Source organism: Lagopus muta, chromosome 24 (genome assembly GCF_023343835.1).
Source record: "Lagopus muta isolate bLagMut1 chromosome 24, bLagMut1 primary, whole genome shotgun sequence".
NCBI classification, from domain to species: Eukaryota; Metazoa; Chordata; class Aves; order Galliformes; family Phasianidae; genus Lagopus; species Lagopus muta.
This window is the reverse complement of record NC_064456.1, coordinates 2,924,643-2,942,459: the sequence shown is the minus strand read 5'-3', so window position 1 is coordinate 2,942,459 and position 17,817 is coordinate 2,924,643. Positions and strand designations below refer to the sequence as shown.

The following is a 17,817-nucleotide window of genomic DNA, read 5'->3' as shown; positions in this document are numbered from 1 at the left end:
CTGAGGCCATTTGAAGGTGAGCGGCTTCTTTCCATTATTTTTTTTTGCCTGTGATTGCTGTATTTGAGCAAGCCCTCGTTTGATGTCACTCTGCTGTTGCTGCTGTGCTTTCCATTGAGTTATAGCATACAAAGGTCTTATTTGGTGAAAGGAAGCCTTGATTTCTTCTCTTTATTTCCAATGTTCCCTTGGTCTGGGTAAGCCTGGAGGCAGTTGAGCAAAGTCTTCTCATTGCTCTCCCTGAAGTGTCCTTTGTCACACTCTTGTTTTGGTGTAAAGCAGTGTTGGTTCCTATGGTAAGCGGTGTTGGGGTGGATGCAGAGCCCTTGCAAGTAGGGTGGATGTGTGGGTGGAGTGGCAGAGCGTAAGGCAGTGTGCCAAGCCACAAATGATGCTGAGATTTTCTCCTTCTCTTCTCTGCTGGTTTATTTTGTTGTTTGTTTAGACTGCATGCTCGCTTTGTATGCAGATGAAATGCCTAGCACGCTTCCAGGGCTGTGTAAATAAGTAACCATTCAGAGTCTTTTAAAAGATATGTAAGTTTACTTCTTTTCATAAACGGAAGCTTAAGTTAATGAAATGCTCAATGCTTTTATTGCAGTGGCAAAACAGCAGTGGAATGGCATGTGGGACTCCAGTGGAATAAATTGCAAGTGTTATTCCACTCCTTTCTAAGGATTGGAATCTGTTGTGCTGCATTCACATATTTTTACTTTTAAATATCTCTCTGTATTTTTTGCTATTCCAGAAGGAAGTGATTGTGGCTTCCAGTGTTTCAGATTGATAACGTATCCGTTGATCTCTATAGAATCTCATTTCTGATGCTGGAAGTTGTAGTATCAAGTAGCAGAGAAAATTAATAAGGTTTTAGCAAACCATGTGGAGTGGTGTTCTGTTACTGAGGACTGTTTACTGAAATCTAACATGTAATTGGGTGGGGGAAGAACAATATAAATCGTGTTCAATTCCTTGCAGAAGGGTTTTCGTGTGTAAGGGGACTTGCTGATTGCTTTGTCTTGTAGATGTAACATTGGTGTTTTTTGCTCTGGGGTGTTTTAAGCAGTCAGAAGTAGTATTAAACTCAGAAAACCTCAGTATTTTTGTGTTGAGGAAGTATCGTGAAAAGCCTGGCATTGATGTCACTTCATAGGGAAAACGCTTTTGGTTTAGATGATAAATGGGATTAATAGATTCCTCTGGAGTAATGATCCCACTTTGATTCTCAGCCTCAAATAGGTTTTCTAACAGAAACCAATGGCTCTCAACCCATTGGTTACTTCTTAGGGTCCCATGGAAGTTAGAGCTAGAAACAACCAGATGACTGCAAGTGGGTTTAAACCTTGGGCAGGCAGCTCAGCCTCCATTGGGCATAGCTTGAAGATCTGCAAATTGAGAGGTTGTCAATAAGGACAATGACAAATGCATGATAGAGAGCAGATATCAGATGCTGACAGCTGATGTGTCTTCTCATGGTCACTCTAAAATCGTACTAGAATCCGGCCCTGGCCTGCTAAATGTGCATGCCCAAGTCTTGTTCATAGTCTTAAAAAGGGAGGAAAAATATAGCACACCATTAAAATTTGTGTTGGTTATGTGATGGCAAACAGATGCGTCGCTCATAAGCTGGATTGGTCCTAAGTTAGTGGTGTTATGGTTTACACACAGAGTAGCACTGAATCCTGGTTTTTCTACCAGTTCTCCTTAATATGGATGTTCAAGGCTGTCCAACCACAATTGCATTTAGATTACATTACATTACACAGTAAGTGGCAAATCATCGCTGCTTCCTTTGACATTCAGTGTAATAACATTAACCATGATGAATTTCCTTTTACTATTCATGTGGCCTCCATACATTATTTCAGCTGAATTCCATTGCAGTGTAGCATTAATTAATGTCTGTTGCTTATCGAGTCTTAGCCGTTTCTACCTTTCCACCCCACTCTTTAATTCTTGAAGAGGTGCAGATAGGAATGCTGCAAACAATGTACCAACATCTTCTAGTCTTCCTAGGACAGGAGAAATCAAATTATATTTCTGATGCCCATGGCTCTCCTCTCACTCACACAGCTCTTCCTCTCAAAGTAAGCAAGAAAGGGATGCTGATAAAACCCTCATTAATTCCCTCACCGTGACCTGCCAGGTTCAGCTGCGTTGCTCTGAGCCTCTGATCACTGTGCAGCCAAGGAGCTGTGACAGCTGTTGGCTGATGCAGAACCTGTTCCCAACTCAGCTTTCAGATGAGTTTGCCCACACACACAGGTGTTGTGCAGAGACCAGAGGAGCTCATGTGAGGCTCTGAAAGGAGCAGGAAGCTCTCCCTGCCCAGTGGAGCAGCATTTGGACCACAGCACAAATGCTAAACTTCCTCTGTGCTGTTTTAATATCACACCAACGTTCTCCTTTCCACTTGTAATGTCAATGACAAGCTCTGCTTTCCACCTGTAGATGTTGAATGCAGCTTAATTTACTGCATTTAATTAGTTGGTGGGCCTCTGACCCTTCCTACCACCAGATGTCATCCTTCCAGCAGGTAGGGATGCGGCTCTGGTCGCTGTAGTGCTGCTGCTTTGGGAATCCCAAGCCTGGACTTCATTTTTCTGTTACGTTGGCCAGCTTTCAGTGGCCTCCATCATTCTAGAGCAACTTAAGGCAGCAGCCGCCCTCCAAAAAGAGCCATTTTATCCCAGCAACTGCTTTCCTGCAGGGCTTGGGAAGCTGGGACACAAAACGAGAGGATTTTCTGCCCAGAGAAACAATGGATTCCTTGCAGCAAGTGGAGTGCAGGAGTTAAGCCATGCAAATGGCTCTAATAAGCATAATTTAAACCCCTAGATTTCTTTTTATAGCACTTTCATATTTGGTGTTTTATATTCCAATTTTCCACCTTTTAGTCTTGCTTCTTTCTTTTTTTTTTGCTGCAAAACCCTATCTCAAATGGGAGGGCAATTACTAGGCAAGCATGTAGTTCTTTAATTGAAACACTTATAGGTGTACACTTAAAAACTATAAAGACTTTTTATGGAATAGCAATGCCTTAATAGGCTCTTGTGTATGTACATTGTAATCTAATTCTGTACTCTTTCAGCATTGCTGGGGGAAGCTGTTAATTTATGTCTACAATGAGCAATAAAGCAATAACAGTAATCTAAAGGTGCAATATCCCTTGTTTAGGGGGGCATTTACGGTTATGTATTAAAACTATAAATACATCAAGATGCTGCGGGACTGATCTATACAAAATGAAAGATAAGATCTCTCCACTTGAAAATGTGCTGTTTTCAGCAGAAAAGCAGCCCTGTGTTTGTGGTAATGTCGAATCTCAGTGCGAGTGGTCAGCAGAGCCCACCGCCGGTGTCTGGTGAGAGTTTAACTCATCTTTCCCCCAGTAATTTGATTTGTTACCGTGTCTGCAGTGCAGAAAAGCAAGAGGTAATCTTGTTTTAGTAATTAGCCTGGTCCTTATATGTTGGTAGCTACCAAAACTTGTGTCTAGCACCAGCGCTTTCACTGCTGTTAACTGCATTTGTTCTGTAGAGGTTTCTTTATGTTCTTACATTCTTTGTGTCAATCATTCTAAAGTCTAATTCTGCTTCTTTTTTTTTGTATTTTTGGGGTGAAAAGCCCTGTGGAAAGGACAGAGTGTGGCAGGAGCACAGGGGAGCCCCTGGCTGCAAGTGCTGTAGCGTTCCATTGCAGACTGGTTGCTGCTCTTTGTAAAAATGGTTCTTTTTACACAAGCCAGCATAAGGATGAGTGACAGGGAAGGATAATTACCTTGTCTGAGGCTGGTCTCTGGGTAGAGATGGTGACATTCCTGAAATCCGGGTAGCTTTGTTGTGTTACGACTGGGAAAAAGAATGGAGGGCAGAGCTGCTGCTGTCACAGGGCATAAAGAGCTCCGCCATGGTACGGAGCGTCCCAAACTCAGAGCAGTGGGAGAGGGGAGAGATGAGCAGAAGGAAATGCTGCAGGAGGCGGCCGTTGTGTGTCATCCATCACGGGGCTAACAGGGGTTTAATCTTGTTCAGCCCATTGGAAAGACACTGCTAACATTTCTCAAAGTCAATCATTCAATTTCTTTTGGAGACATCCGTGCCGGCTCATTCAGCAATTAATCTGATCAATACTTTGAAGTGTACGTGGTACTACTTTTCCTCCCAGAAGTGCATAGAGCACGTGCTTTCATTGGTTTCTACTGGCTTTCTGGAGTTAAAATTGGTGAACGTGTCATTCAGGTCTGGAAGCACAAGGTTCTGCACTGTGCTGTGCTCCACACACTGTGCTGCAGCCATAGCTTTGCATTGAGGAGTCGTGTCCCCAAACCTTCCCCAGTCAGCCCAAATAAACACCTGGGAGCCCTCCGGTGAGAAGTGAAGGCTGTGCAAGCACTGATTTAATATTCAATCAGCACTTTGAGACCTGCAAGAACAAAACTGTTTAAGAGCAAAACTGTTCCGTCATCATTTTTTCCTTTCCCTGTTTCCTGGCACCAGCCTCTCCGATGGGGCTGAGCGGCGTCCCAGGAATTGAGCTCTCATGCTGAATTTATAAGCTGCAGTACCACAAGGTGCAGAGGAAATGAGCCCCTTTAATAAGCACACTGAAACTCTGCTTTGTTTTCCAGTAATTCAGTGGGTGCTCTGTTGTTTTCCCACTTCATGGGCTTTAATGCAGATATCCGTGGCCAGTTTCGGTCCTTCCTTGGAAGGCTGAAGGTAGAAAGGCCCTCTGCCTCCATCCCAGACCATGCTGCTCTGTTCCATAATTTCAGCAGCAACCAGCTGCTTGGCACAAGCCCTGCCAGCTCAGCAGCTCTGCCTACACTTCCCTTGAGGAAACCATTCACCTTATCACCAAAAAGAGACAGGGGGAAAAAAAAAATTCCATCTGTTACAGCTCTGAGCTAGAAGCTTCATAATTGCATGGGTACACAGGCTGCATATCAAATCTTTTTTTTGTTTTAGGAATCATTTAGGGAGCATTCATTCTCCTTTTATTGTTGTTCTCTCCCTTGCAAGTGTCTGTATTTAATCTCCTTTGGGACACAATGCAAGGATTTCTGAGCAAATTTGTGAATTAATGATGCTGGGGGGGGTGTTTAGAACCACAAATGTAACCTGGAAAATCTGCGTGCTATGCTGTTGTGTGAACCACTGTGGGCATACTGGATGTGAAAGTAAGGGCTTTCTCAGGAATTGAGCAGTTCTGTTTAAAATCTCACTTTACATAAGGACCTTGAGAGAGTGAACTATTATACAACTTGTGTTTTAAGTCTCTTTGTGTCAAGTCTTTCAAAAGCAGAATGTTTCTCAGGCCATCCTGGCTGTGTGCTTTTCTTCAGGTATGGACCATCACCCCTATGGGGAATTGTCTTGTGGGAGACTCAAGTCCCATCTGAGCCCGGTTTTGCAGTGGGGTTTTGCCTTTGCTCGTTCTTCCTCTTTTTTCTTTTCTATCTTTTTTTTTTGTAGCTATCGAACAGATTCTGCAATTTCAACAGAGAACTGCTGAGGTTCACGGACTCGTCTGTCTGGCCTCAAAGCGTGATGGTCTCAGGTGATTGGGCCAAGACACCCATTAGTGTGAGCGAAGCAAATGTATTCGTGAGAGGCCCCGGGGGTCTCCAGCGTGTCTTTGAAACCTGGAGGATGACTTGTCCCTGGGGATGCTGCTTGCTTTGTCTGAAGATACAAGTCATATTGCGGGGCTTGAAAAACGTGCCTGGCGGTGACAGACTTCTGGAGATCAATCTGATTAGCTTATCAAAGGGAAGATTAGAAAGCAACCTGATCGTGCTGTTTAAATATGTTCACAGAGAGCGTGCGAGGTACAAAGTAATTTTTAATCTCGTGGAGGAAGGTATGACAGGAGCTGGGGTCTGCAGGCAGGAGCCACACCGAGCAGGGAAGCCAGACTGAGAAAAGAAATGGTTCAAATGCTTAATGAAGGCAAATGCATCATCTGTGTGCATTGTTGGGCATTGCAGTTGGAGCAGCTCCTCCTGGGCACAGCAGGCATGGAACAGTTTTGCTGTAGTCTTTGCTAAAGGGGCTGGGGCCAAGTGCCTTTTTTCTGCCCTGTGCTGCTGCCTTTCGTGTCTTCTGTGTTGTTCAGGCTGCAAATTGAAAAGTGAACTGTTCAGCGTTATTTGTTTTTGCTGCTGCCAAAAGGGGGGGGAAAAAGTCACAGGGTAAACAGTGGGATTGTTTGCAACCTTCTTACATTAGGCAGATTGAATAAACTGGCTCGCAGCTGATTGTTTTCCTTCAGATCAGTCAGAGCTGCTGCATTTCTATTTATTTGATTTCTATGTACGTGTTTCTGGGGCTTTGGTTTTGTCGGGGATGTTTTGCATTCCTGACTTGTGGTGAGAGAGATAAGTAATGAACAGCTCTGCAACTCCTTACTGTCCAAGCAGATCTTACAGAGCTCCAACTCTTGGGTTAATCGAAGAGCAGCTCTGATGAGCATTGCTGCTAATTAGAAATCCAACTGCCACATCCGGGGCTGGTGTGGTGACATGCAGTGTGGGACTGCCATGTCTGGCTGGGGATGGGAGCAGTCACCATCTCCATATGGTTCAGTACTTCAAGACTCCATCTTGTGCCCACTGACAGCAAAAGCAAGCTGCTGTTAATTTCAGTGCTGCAGGATCCTTGGTGGAGATCCCAAGGTGGATTTTCCTGCCTCTGTCAGGCCCCAGATTTGCTTAGCAATACAGAAGGCACAAAGCCAACTGCCTGCACTGAGCTGCTCTGAGTAACTGCTCCAACCACAGCATCACCACCACGTGCATCTCTTTGCTCTCTTCTTTCCCCCCTTCTTTCAATGCCAGTAGCTTTCAGGGTACCTGAGGAAGAAATGAGGGCAGGCACTGCCCACAGCTGTACTCCAGAATGCCACTGACTGCTCCCATCGTGGTGAGCAATGCCTGCATAGCAGCTTCTTCCCCAGTTCTGCAGCCATGGGAGCCGTGAGGCAGAGCTGATCAGAAGGGCCATTAAAAACTGAGCTGTATTTTTTCTTTGTCATGCTTCACGAATGCAAACAGGTTGTGGTTATTTCTTTGGAGGCGAGGGCGTGCTAATTGTGAGAACGCTCATTAATTATGCATGTTGTGCCCTGTTTGGTTGCCAAAAAAATAATATTTTTGTATATCGTTAGCCAGAATACTTCTTTAACTTACTGTCACCATTATTTTGTGAGTGGTAGTGTTTTAATGAACATATGGCACTACGTTTGCTAATGCCAAACCCCATTCTCTTCAACGAGAGGAGCAGTTTTCCCATTAGGTGCTGTGGATGTTATTCACATTGAGCTCCACACCGATAAATATTTAAATGTATGGAAGGGAATGGTGGAGTCTGCTCCTCCTTTGCATTCTTATGCAAGTTCCTCGTGTCTGTCTGTGAATACAGAATGCTGCTATGGGCTTGGCTGGAAGGGCCACCATTGCTGAACCTGCTGCCAGAGTTTGCCCTCACATTCCATGTGTCTGTAATGCATGCTTTGCTAATTTCCAACTCCATCCGTTGACCTCCGAAATGACTTGAAGCATCACTTTCATCTGAGCGTCTTCAAAGATTTGACTGTTGGTGTTTTTTTTTCTTTCATAACGCATTGTTTTAAAGCTGATCTCATAATTGTATTGATTTGGGGTTTTTTTTTTTTTTTAGTTCTCTGCGTCAAAGCACTTCTTTAATCAAAAGTAAATTATGTAAAGGCCATTAGGGTCAGCCTGGCTGGCAAAACAAAAACTGCAATACATCATTTATTTGTAAATGTCAGTGAAATCTGCAGATCAATATCCCTCTCCATGCAGATATTTGTGATTCACTGTGAACCTGGCACCTCCTGCCCGCAGTGCTGCAGCCCCCCGAGCAGCACAGGGCTTTCAGAGGGCAGCAGGAGCAGGGTTGTGTGCTTGGCTATTTTCCACTTAATTCTCATGTTTCTCATGCATGTGCAAGTTGAACCCCACTATGAGTTGGGGTGGCTGCTGCTGCTCCCTACGTACAGCTTTGCACCCCCAGATGCTATGGGCTCCCACTGCGGGTCCAGCTGAAGCTGAGAGCTATGCACACAGGCAAGGGTTTTGCCTCTGAACTCCACCTAGTGGTAAAACATTCGTGGTCTGGTGGTGATGGGGAACCAGGTGGGTCTGGGTCGGAGCTGATCTCTCCCCCTTGCTGGTCAGGCTGCCCTTATGTCACAATCACAGAATGGTCGGCGTTGGAAGGACCTCAAGGATCACGAAGCTCCAACCCCCTGCCACACGCAGGGCCACCAACCTCCCCATTTCATAGCAGCCCAGGCTGCCCAGGGCCCCATCCAACCTGGCCTTGAACACCTCCAGGGATGGACGGGGCATCCACAGCCTCTCTGGGCAGCTGTTCCAGCTGGAACTGGGAGCTTGACCTTCTGAGTCCTGAATTGCTCCTGAGGACGTTGTGTTGGCAAGGCAGAGAGCAGGCATTGTGCCAAGGGCTGAAGCAGGTGCTGCTGTCATGAAGGTGGATGTGCAATACATCTGTTCCACTGGCCTTGGGTGGTGCTCAACCCAAGGCAGAGCTGAGCTGCCCGTCCACAGCAGGAGTATCTGCTCATCTCCCTGGGGTTGTATTGGCCTCTGTGGTCACCGTGTGATCCCAGTGCTGTTATAGGAAATGAAGGAGGATATAACAGCCAGATAAGATCTGAGCACGGGTTTCTCTCTTAAATATTCAGAAGAATTTTTATGAGGGATGGGATTGAAGTGGAGATGTTGCTGATGTGCTGTGGAAAAGCTGTGTATAAAAAATAACAGTGCTCCATTCTGCCGTGCTGAGGTTATTGCCCAAGGTCTGGGTTTATGGTGTGGCCATGGGAATGCCCAGCGCTGCTGGAAAGTCCCTGCAGAGCTCCTTTGTGTGTCTGCCTTCCAGCAATGCACACTTGAAGCAGGTTGCTGCGATTGGAGCAGCCATATAGCAGATTTCTGGGTTCCTTCTGAAGAACTTGTGAATGGTTTGTCTGCTTAGCTTCTGTGAGCTTCTGCCTGGTGCTGCAGGTTTGCAGGCTGAGGTCTGTCAGCAGTCACGTTGGCCAAGGGTGCTGAGAAGCCATTAGAAAGCAATGCTTTCCTTTGATTTTTTGCACTGGGCAAAAAGCTGGGCTGCAAAGCTTTCAGCCGGGTCCTGGAGTGGTGCAGCTCAGGTTGAGCCTTGCTGCTGGCAGGAGGGTGTGGAAACAGAGGAGTGCCTTCCTGCACATTGCCACAGGAGCAGAGGCTTTTCTGCAGCCCAGAGGGAGGGAATCATTTCAGACATCCCCGCTGCCTGGCTGAGAAAGGAGGATGCTGAGTGGGAAGTTATCTGCTTTAAAAGCATTGACCTCGGCGCTCAAAGTGTCATTGAGAAAAAGGCAGGTAGGGAAGTTACCACAGCAAGACCATGGGTTAATGCTGCCTGCTTCAGTAATTCGTCAGGAGCTGCTGGTGAGGCACTGCGTGACAAAAGAAGGAAGGAGGAGTGTTGTCCAAGGGATGAAATAACAGAGGCCGGGCCGTGTGGTGCATGGGAACAGCAGCACTGATGGGCCTGAGTGGCTGAGCCAAAGCACAGAAAGGTCCGGTGGGTTGGGGATGGGCTGTGCTCTCCTATGGCCACGTGCTGTAATTATGGGTGTTGGTTAATGAAGGCAGACTCAGAGCAGCTGGTCAAATTAAAAGATGGAAATGGTGCAAAGCAGGAGAAGGAGGAGTGGGCACCACGTCAGCCCACTCTGTTTCACCTTCCCAGTGCATCGCCTGCCCTTTGTGCAAAGGGATAACGATGTCTGCAGCGCAGTGGTACCCAACCCCAGGGCTTTGTGTCCTGGTGATGCTGTGTGGGGTGTGGGACAGCACAGTGGTGGTGTGGCACTGCCAAAGGCTGAGGAGGGTTGGCCAGAAAACAGCTTGCAGTCCAGGGCTTAATCAAAGAATGAATATTGACGGAATTACCTGTCACAATGGGTGGAAATCATGTGTGGGTATTTTGGGGAAAGAGAGAGTGATTTTGAGTTATAATCAGGACAACATGGGTTTGTTTTTTTAATTAATCTTTCCCATCGTTGCAGATTGAAATCTGTGTGACAGCCACGAGCTGCAGCTGTAAATCTTGTGGTTCTGATGTTTTAAAAAAAATGAAGTCATGCAGGTTAAGAAAAAACTTCTCCGAGGCTTTTCCCTGTCTTTCTGAAATAGAAAAAGAAAAAAGAAATAGGGTTAAAAGCCTGAAACTGTGATTCTGCTTGGGATAAAGCATCAAAAGCTTCTATGAAGTTATCATTTAAAAAAAATACATAAAGATTTGAGAACAGCTTGGCCTGGAACAGTATTTCAGGCATGGCTAGCTGTTAAAAATAAGCTAATTCAGAAGAGGCACATTTAAATAAAAATAATGCATAGACATAATGGCAGAGATAATAGTTTTGAATGGGGAATTCTAATGACTTTGAGGGCATTTTACAGGGCAATTAATACACACGAAAATGCTGCTCTATTCAGCTGATGGAAAGAAAGGAAAATAAAATAAAACAGGCGGAAAGAGAAAGGGAGACGGTGGTGACTGGCGAAAATAGGGTTTGATTTTCCTTTTCAATAGGATCACTGCTTACAAACATAATAAAAGGAAAAATAAGCATGTCAGGTTCTATAATGCGGCTTGTAAAATCCAGAATGATTAGTTTCTAAAGAGGGGTAATTAGGCTCCTTTTGCATATGCATGTGACTTCTGGATGGAGCGAGGCTTTCGCTGCTCCCTCCTCCTCCTCTCTATCAAGCACCTAAAAATAACAGAGCCCCATTGCTCCAGCAGTGGAGCTGTGATGGTTGGGATCTCCCTTAAGCATCTGCTTTTTGTTGGCAGGTGGCACTGCTGGGGTGGGGGCAGCGGGTGGCAATGGGACCAGCCCCCGTCCTCCCCATGTCAGCAAGCAGCCCCTCCTGGTCCTGAGCCGTGTTCTTCAAACGTATAAATAAATATTACATATGCTAACAGATGGTTCATTAGCCAGTTGTTATGGCAATCAGCATTTCAGCCAATTAAAATGCTTCCTCGTAGCTTTAAAAGTGTCAGTGATGGGAATGGTGAAATGGCCAGAGAACGAACGTGAGCTGCAGCACAGGGCTCAAAACAAGAGGGGTTTTCTCTGCAGGTCAGTGGGTGAAGGATGAGAGCAAATGGAATGAGATTCATGAACCTCTGTGCTGCAGTGCTGAAGAACGCTAAGTTGCTCAGCTCTGTGTGTTAATTAATGGAATTCATTGTTGTTGGCCATCTTGCATCTCGTCGTGCAGGTCACCCAAAATGTTGGGTGGTCACAGGGGGGAGGGCTCTGAGCTCAGCACTGTGGGTAGGCTCAGGCTTTTGCTCCATGTGCACTGGAAGTCCTGAGCCTGTTTTTAAGCTTGCTCAGAATTGGGGTACTTCTGAAAATTCAGCATTCTGTAGCTTACCAGCGCCAAGACATCCTGAGTGTGAATTCAGGCTCTGAAGGAGGTGTTGGAGTTCATATCTCTGAATGCCAGAGGGGGTCAGAAGCCAGGGCAGCTCAGCTGGGTGAGGCGGGTATGCAGTGATGTGCATGGGCTGATGCAGGTGAAGCTTTTCAGGGGATAAACCTCTGTTCACAGCAGCAGGACAGGGCTGTTGTCCCTCTCTGTGCTGCTTTCAGGTGGCATCTATTGCCAGCAAAGAGCAGGATTGGGATTTGATGAGTCATGGGCTGCCTGGGGCTGGTTCTCCTCTTCTGCTCCACACCGCCTTTTGTGACCATTTAGAGGAGCAAAAAATAGCTCCCGCAGACAATCAGAGCAGATTATTTTAATGAGAGCTCAAAAATGAGAAACCAGTGGCTCAAATTGAGCCTTTAAACGTTTCTACACACATCTTTGTGGAGCTGAGCAATGCTTAAATCAGCAGGTCTGCAGCACGAGGCGGCTGCTGTCAGGAGTTGAGTTTCCAGCCCTCTTTTTTTTTTTCCCCAGCTAAACTGAACATCCTGAGCAAGGCTGCGTGCTCTCAGCAGCTCCATTTTCTGCCTGTAATTGTCTTTTATCTGCTGGAGTTGTCAGTGCCCGACTTGCATCTGCTCCTGATTCACTCAATGTACACATCAGAGAGGGAAACAATCATTTTTTCCCATATGTGCTTGAACAGGCAATAGGTAGAATGCAGCTAATAGCCTTTCAAAGCTCCTTTGCTTCTCTCTAGATTGTGTCCACCGTTCTGTTGGGTGTTATGTGCCGATTAGTTCTCCTTTTTCTTTCGTTTTCTTCTTTCTGTGCTGGTAATCCTTTGTGTGGCTTCCAGTGGAGCTAGACCAAGAGTGGGTCAGAGCTGCAGGAGACTGTTGTGTTTGCAGATTGTTTCCTTCAGCAGGGAATGAGGGTCAGCATCTGCAGCCCATGCAAAGTGCAGCACTTGTGCACAGGGCCGTGCACTTTGCAGCTTCTGTTCAGCCTCTGAAAATCTCCATTTTTTCCCCTATTTTCTCTCTCTTTTTTTTTTTTTGTCAGTTAGTTACACAGCAAGCAATGTGGATGTATCCTACACAGCTCTTTCTTCCAACACAGCCACATAGAACCATAGAATATCCTAGGTTGGAAGAGGCCCGTTAGGACTGAGTCTAACACCTGGTTCCACACCAAAGGTTATCTCTGGCTTCTACCCCTACAGTTCCAAAAGTTCAGAGGAACAACTCTGTCTCACAGGAGCTCTCATCCACTCTGGTTTTTAGGGTGGATTCCTGAGTAGGGCTGCGTGGCTCATTTCAGATGTTCAGCCTGGAGGTGAAAGGTTTGCTCTGACATAGCACTTTGTCTTTGCCACATTATCAAGTGTTCTGTGCCACCCATAAATATATTTTCCCCTACTTTTATTTCAAACATCGCTCACAGTTGGTGATGACAGTTCCAAAAGCTTCAGAGCTGCTTCTAGATGGGCAGGAAAATACCACGGGTACTTGTTTAAACATCAGAAAGGTATTAGCTCAATTTCTCACTTCAGTGCTACCAAGAGTGTTTAGGCCCATTGGGCATGAATTTAATTTTCTACAGGCTGCAGAGAGGAGGAAAATCAGCTTCCCGATCTTAGCATTAGCTCCTTCTCATCACCTTCCCAAAGCTCCAGGCTCAGAGTGGTGCTGAGATTGGAGTTGATGCCCCGAGCTGCTCCCTGTGCTGTTTTGGTGAGCAGTGCTGCCTGCTCCCCCAGCAGCAGGAAGACCTGGAGGCACCACATCAGTGCTGGCAAAGGTATTACAGTGGTGTTAGCAGAGCAAAACAGCCCATGCCGAGCAGTGCTGTGCAGGGAATGGCAGGCAAAACCTTGTCTGAGTACTTGTGCAGCTTTAAGTCAGGAGTAAAACCAGACTTTCAGTTTTTTTTAAATAGTGTTAAGGATGTGTTTTGTGAATGGCCATGAAAGCAGACAGAGTGTTTTAAAGGCAGCTTGTTGCCTTGGTTGGGTGTCTCAGCTTTTGGTGCAGAAGTGGAGCGAAGCTCTGAAGGCGTCAGGGCATCACCCAGCTCTTTCCAAGGATACAGGAATGTCAATAGTCCTTGTCACACATAGGGGAAAAATTGCCTTTTAATGGTCAATAGTAATAACCAGTCTGTTTAAACTTTCATGATGAAGGTATATACAATCTATGGCCTATGAATTATGCACATCCCCCAGGAGGCAGGGAGGTGGCTGTGGTCCCCAGCCTGCTTCTTCCTTCCCAGCTCCTCCCCGTGATGGGGATGTGCCCACCCTGATGCCAGCAGGACCTGGCGAGAGCAGCACCTCTGCTGGGACCCAATGCAGGCAGTAAATGTCATAAAAACATCCATTTCATAGCATTTTGTGTACACACTTCAAAAATATCTCCATCATCTCCTTTCCACTTCTTTGTCGCCTGCAGAGTGTGGCCATAAAAGGGCCATATATTTTGGAGAGAATTTCCAGCTGTGACTGTGGATGCCCAAACATCTCTAACAGAAATGCACTCTGGAGTGACTTAAAGCTCAGATTTAGAAGCTGTGCTGAGGTTCAGATAAGCCTCAGGAGAGCATCCAGAAATTACAGATTCCTTTCTGTCCCTTGCCCAGACTTTGGGTCCTTTGAGGTGTGCCCAGGGCTGCTGGGCAGGAGATCAGCTGGGCTGAGATCAGAGCCGCAGGGAGAAGTTCTGAATGATGAACAGAGCAGTGCATGTTTGTAGAAACGGGGGAAAAAAAGGCAGATCCAGTGCTGCTGGCCAACACTTGTTGTGACAAAGGTTGTGTGGAGTTTCACAGCAGTGGTTTGCAATGCCTTGTGTTGTAGAACCTGATCGAGGTGCAGGTGGAAAAGGATCTCGATGAGAGTGAATGATTAAAGAGTAAAGGAAGGAAGAAGATCCACATGTAAAGAAGAGAGAGTAAGAATAGACTTTGCTCAAGTAAAACTCACAATCCTGAGCTCTGGGGAGATGTGTAGAAGGTTGGCTGAAAGGTACTGGAGAGGAACTCATCACGTGAGGGTGATGGACGCGGTGCTTAATGGAGAACCTCCTCTGGGTGCAAAAGGACCAATTGAAGGGTGCCACCAAATTGCTGTGAGTTGTGCAGAGCTGAGAAGATCAGGACGTGTTGTCACTGCTCCCTTGGCTGAGATTCTGTGGCTGCACCAGGTCCAAGCCTTCCCCTTTGCTACCCACATCTGCTATCTCAGCTGCTCTCCCACACAGAAAGGCGTTTGCAGGAAGCTGGGAAGGCGGAAGGTCCTTATGGGGCCGTAACTTTTTGCCTTTTAAAAGTAGGGCGCTTTCAACACGGATCCGCGTTGTTCATAAAGTGAGCTCCCAAACTATCATTTCATCTCTCTGCCAAATCATAATCCTCTTCCAGCTCCCCGGGGTTCTGCTGGAGGTATTTGATTTGATTTTTATTTTTTTTTCCCTCTGTCCCTTTCTTTTAAAACCCATTTCATTATCAAATGGTGTTAGGGGAACTGATCTGTAATGAGGAAACTGGCAGAAGTCCCAGAGCGATCAGAGGGGCTGAGATTCACTGAGGTTAAGCTACTGCTCAAAGAAAAAAAAAATCGTAAGTAATTAAAATTAATTAAAAATCATTAAACAAGCCTTCGTTCTCACCACGTCATGTGCTGCTGAGTGGATTGCAGGGTCTGCCTCTGCTGGGGGATGCGATGCGATGGTTCCATGCAGGTCACCATAGTTCTGCTCATAGGGTTGGTGAGACTGTGGGTTGCGTGGTCCCCCTTGTGGGACAGAACTCTTCTGATGCTGCCCAGCTTCCCTCGTTGGTTGCAGGACAGCAATTTAGTTTGTCTGAACCTGAGTCTGGAGCTGCAAAGGGACAATTTGTCCTTTCCTCTCAATGTGACGAGCATATTTGGTCCTGGATGTTGAAGCCTCATTCTCACTTGGGATCTCCAGGCACTCAAGCACTATTGGCACTGATATTTCTCATACTAAGCCATGCTGCTCGTTCAGAGAAGCTCTTTGTATTTGCTTGAGCAATTGTCTCATTCCACTCTATAGAGGGGGCAGGACTGTGTTCAGGACATCCCAACCCTGCTTTATGTTCTGCACACAGGGCTGTTTAACACTTCATAGCAACATCAGGAGCGGCTGGGGCTGTTTCCTGCAGGCATCTGCAGAAACATTCCGTGCCACGAGAGCTGCACAACCATTTGCATTGCTGAGATCTTTTGCTGAGAAGAAATAATCCAAAAATGCTGTCACTTCTTTGGTGTGTGAAGGTGCGGGGAGCTCCTCGTGCTGTCACACTGCTTGACAACTTGTGCACCACGAGTGACCTGAAGTTTAAGCTGTCAGTGTTGTTATCGTGTTCTGGAATCGCTTATTCCTCCATGGCTGCTTCCCATGTCCTGCCTGTGCGTGGAGCCAGGCGGGCGATTCGGCCCAAGTGATGGCAGTGATGGTTCCAGCTGGGGAGAGGCCATCACCCAGTTTCCATGGTGACCAAATTACCTCTTTCATTCCAGGTCAGGAGGTTAAAATCATTGATGAGGACTCTCCAGCGGGTGGTTGTGCATCTCATCTCCCCTCGTTGTCTGCTCCCAGCCCTGCTGAGGACGACAAGAATTAAGGTACCCCTGAGAGCGGCTAATTGCAAAGATAGTTGGGTGCTGTCAGCGTCTCCTCCCAGTTACAGGCAACAAATGGTCGGTCCTCCTTGTTGGTGTGTTTCTGGTTTTGTTGCTTCTTTAGAAGACAAGTGGCTGTGAATGGCTTTGGGTTTTTTTTCTGCCCAAGCGTGGTTTAATAAAGGAGGCACAGAGGGGAGGTGGATGTGTTTTTGCAGTTAAACTCTATCCATGTCTCCTCATAGGTAGGGAAAATGAAACAAGAAAACAAATATCGCTTTGATAGATTCCCGCTATCTGCATTTAAAAGTACCACTACAGAAAGCACAATAACATTTCATAACTCTCTCACTGCACAAAGCCACACTGGGTAATGCTACCGTAAATTATTTCCTCCTGCTGCTACATTTCAGATTCCTTATTTTTCTGGATTTCATATCTCTGGGCCTTCTCACGTCTGAGATTCGCTGCATGCAGCAAGGCAGGCTAAACCCCATATTCGATTCTCAAAATATTAGCTCAGTCCTCAAAGCAATATTTGATTTATGGGATGCTAAAAGAATATAAATAATTTCTTCTTGTCTTCACTGGATTAGTTGCCAGATGCAAAGCTAGAAATAAGGGATAAAAGGTCCATGCTTGCTGTCGGGCATAGAAATCCTTTAATGATTTATTAATGTCAACGTCTTTATTTTTCATACAGTCCATACTTCTATACGTGTCTGTTTGTTTTGGTGCACAAAGGTCAATCTTTGTGAAACAGGCAGAAGGATGTTTAAAAGTGCCCAAGAAACCTCAAAGCACTCTTCAGATCTGCAGCCCATAGGTGCTCCTCTCCTGCCTGCAGGGCTGGCTGTGGGGTTATGGGGCTGAATCTATGCAGTGTCAGTGCAGGAGGAGCTGTAGTGCAGTGCTGGTGCCTGGAACGTGGCTCAGTTTCTCTGCTGGTGCCCTTTGATGCCTGTGCAGGAGCTGCAGACTGTACTGTAGCCCATTGCAGGTCACTTTCTGCTCATTCCCGTATAGCTGCTCCTGTTTTAGCACCACCAGAATCACCTCTGTGGTGTTGGTGGTGTTTATTCTGTAAAATTACAGTTGCATAGTAAGCAATTAATCACATTGCAGGTTGTTATCCTTGTCTTGGCTGGGTGACCAGCATGGCACGAGGGCTGGGGGTGCCTGTGGTGCTGTGCACAGAACCAGGGCAGGCAGGTAAAAGGCACATTTTCAGACTGAACGTAGTGCCATGTGTGATCTGTGTGGAATGGAAGTTATACTCAAAAGGGAAAGAACATCCCAACCCAATCTCTCCTGCGTCTCGGCTGCCTAAGCTCCAGAAGTGGTATTAAATCGCAGCTAAGACACTGAAATGCTCTTAGTTCAGCTCGGAAAAGCTTCTTTGCTCATAGTCAGGGATTTATATCCCTTGGTTCTGGGGAATGATGAAGCATTCTGTTGGGGGGCAGAGGGCTGCCTCTGCCTGCAGGCACGAAGCTGCTGTGGTCTCAGCGCTTGGTGCTTTCTATGGGGGTCTGGTGCCTGCCTTGCCCTGAGCGTGGTGCGTCGCATGGCAGCATGGAGGTCCCCATTCTTTCCTTGGGATGTAATTCACTGAAAGTTCCCCAGGTCAGGAAATGGGCAGAAAATATGATTAGCCTACGGTGAGCTCAGCATGTAAGTGCATGTACAATAG

General features: G+C 46.4%; 1 protein-coding gene across 9 annotated transcripts in view; it reads left to right on the top strand.

The window, feature by feature from the left end:
* PLXNA2 (plexin A2) overlaps window positions 1-17,817 on the top strand; it is a 346,250-nt gene that overhangs the window by 152,017 nt on the left and 176,416 nt on the right. For 7 of the 9 annotated variants that reach the window (XR_007373227.1, XM_048926047.1, XM_048926043.1 and 4 more), the window contains one exon: window positions 16,023-16,127. The exons of the other annotated variants lie outside the window; for them this stretch is intronic. The gene's annotated coding sequence lies outside the window, so the exon portion shown is untranslated. The remainder of the gene's footprint in view (window positions 1-16,022; window positions 16,128-17,817) is intronic. 9 annotated transcript variants of the gene reach the window in all.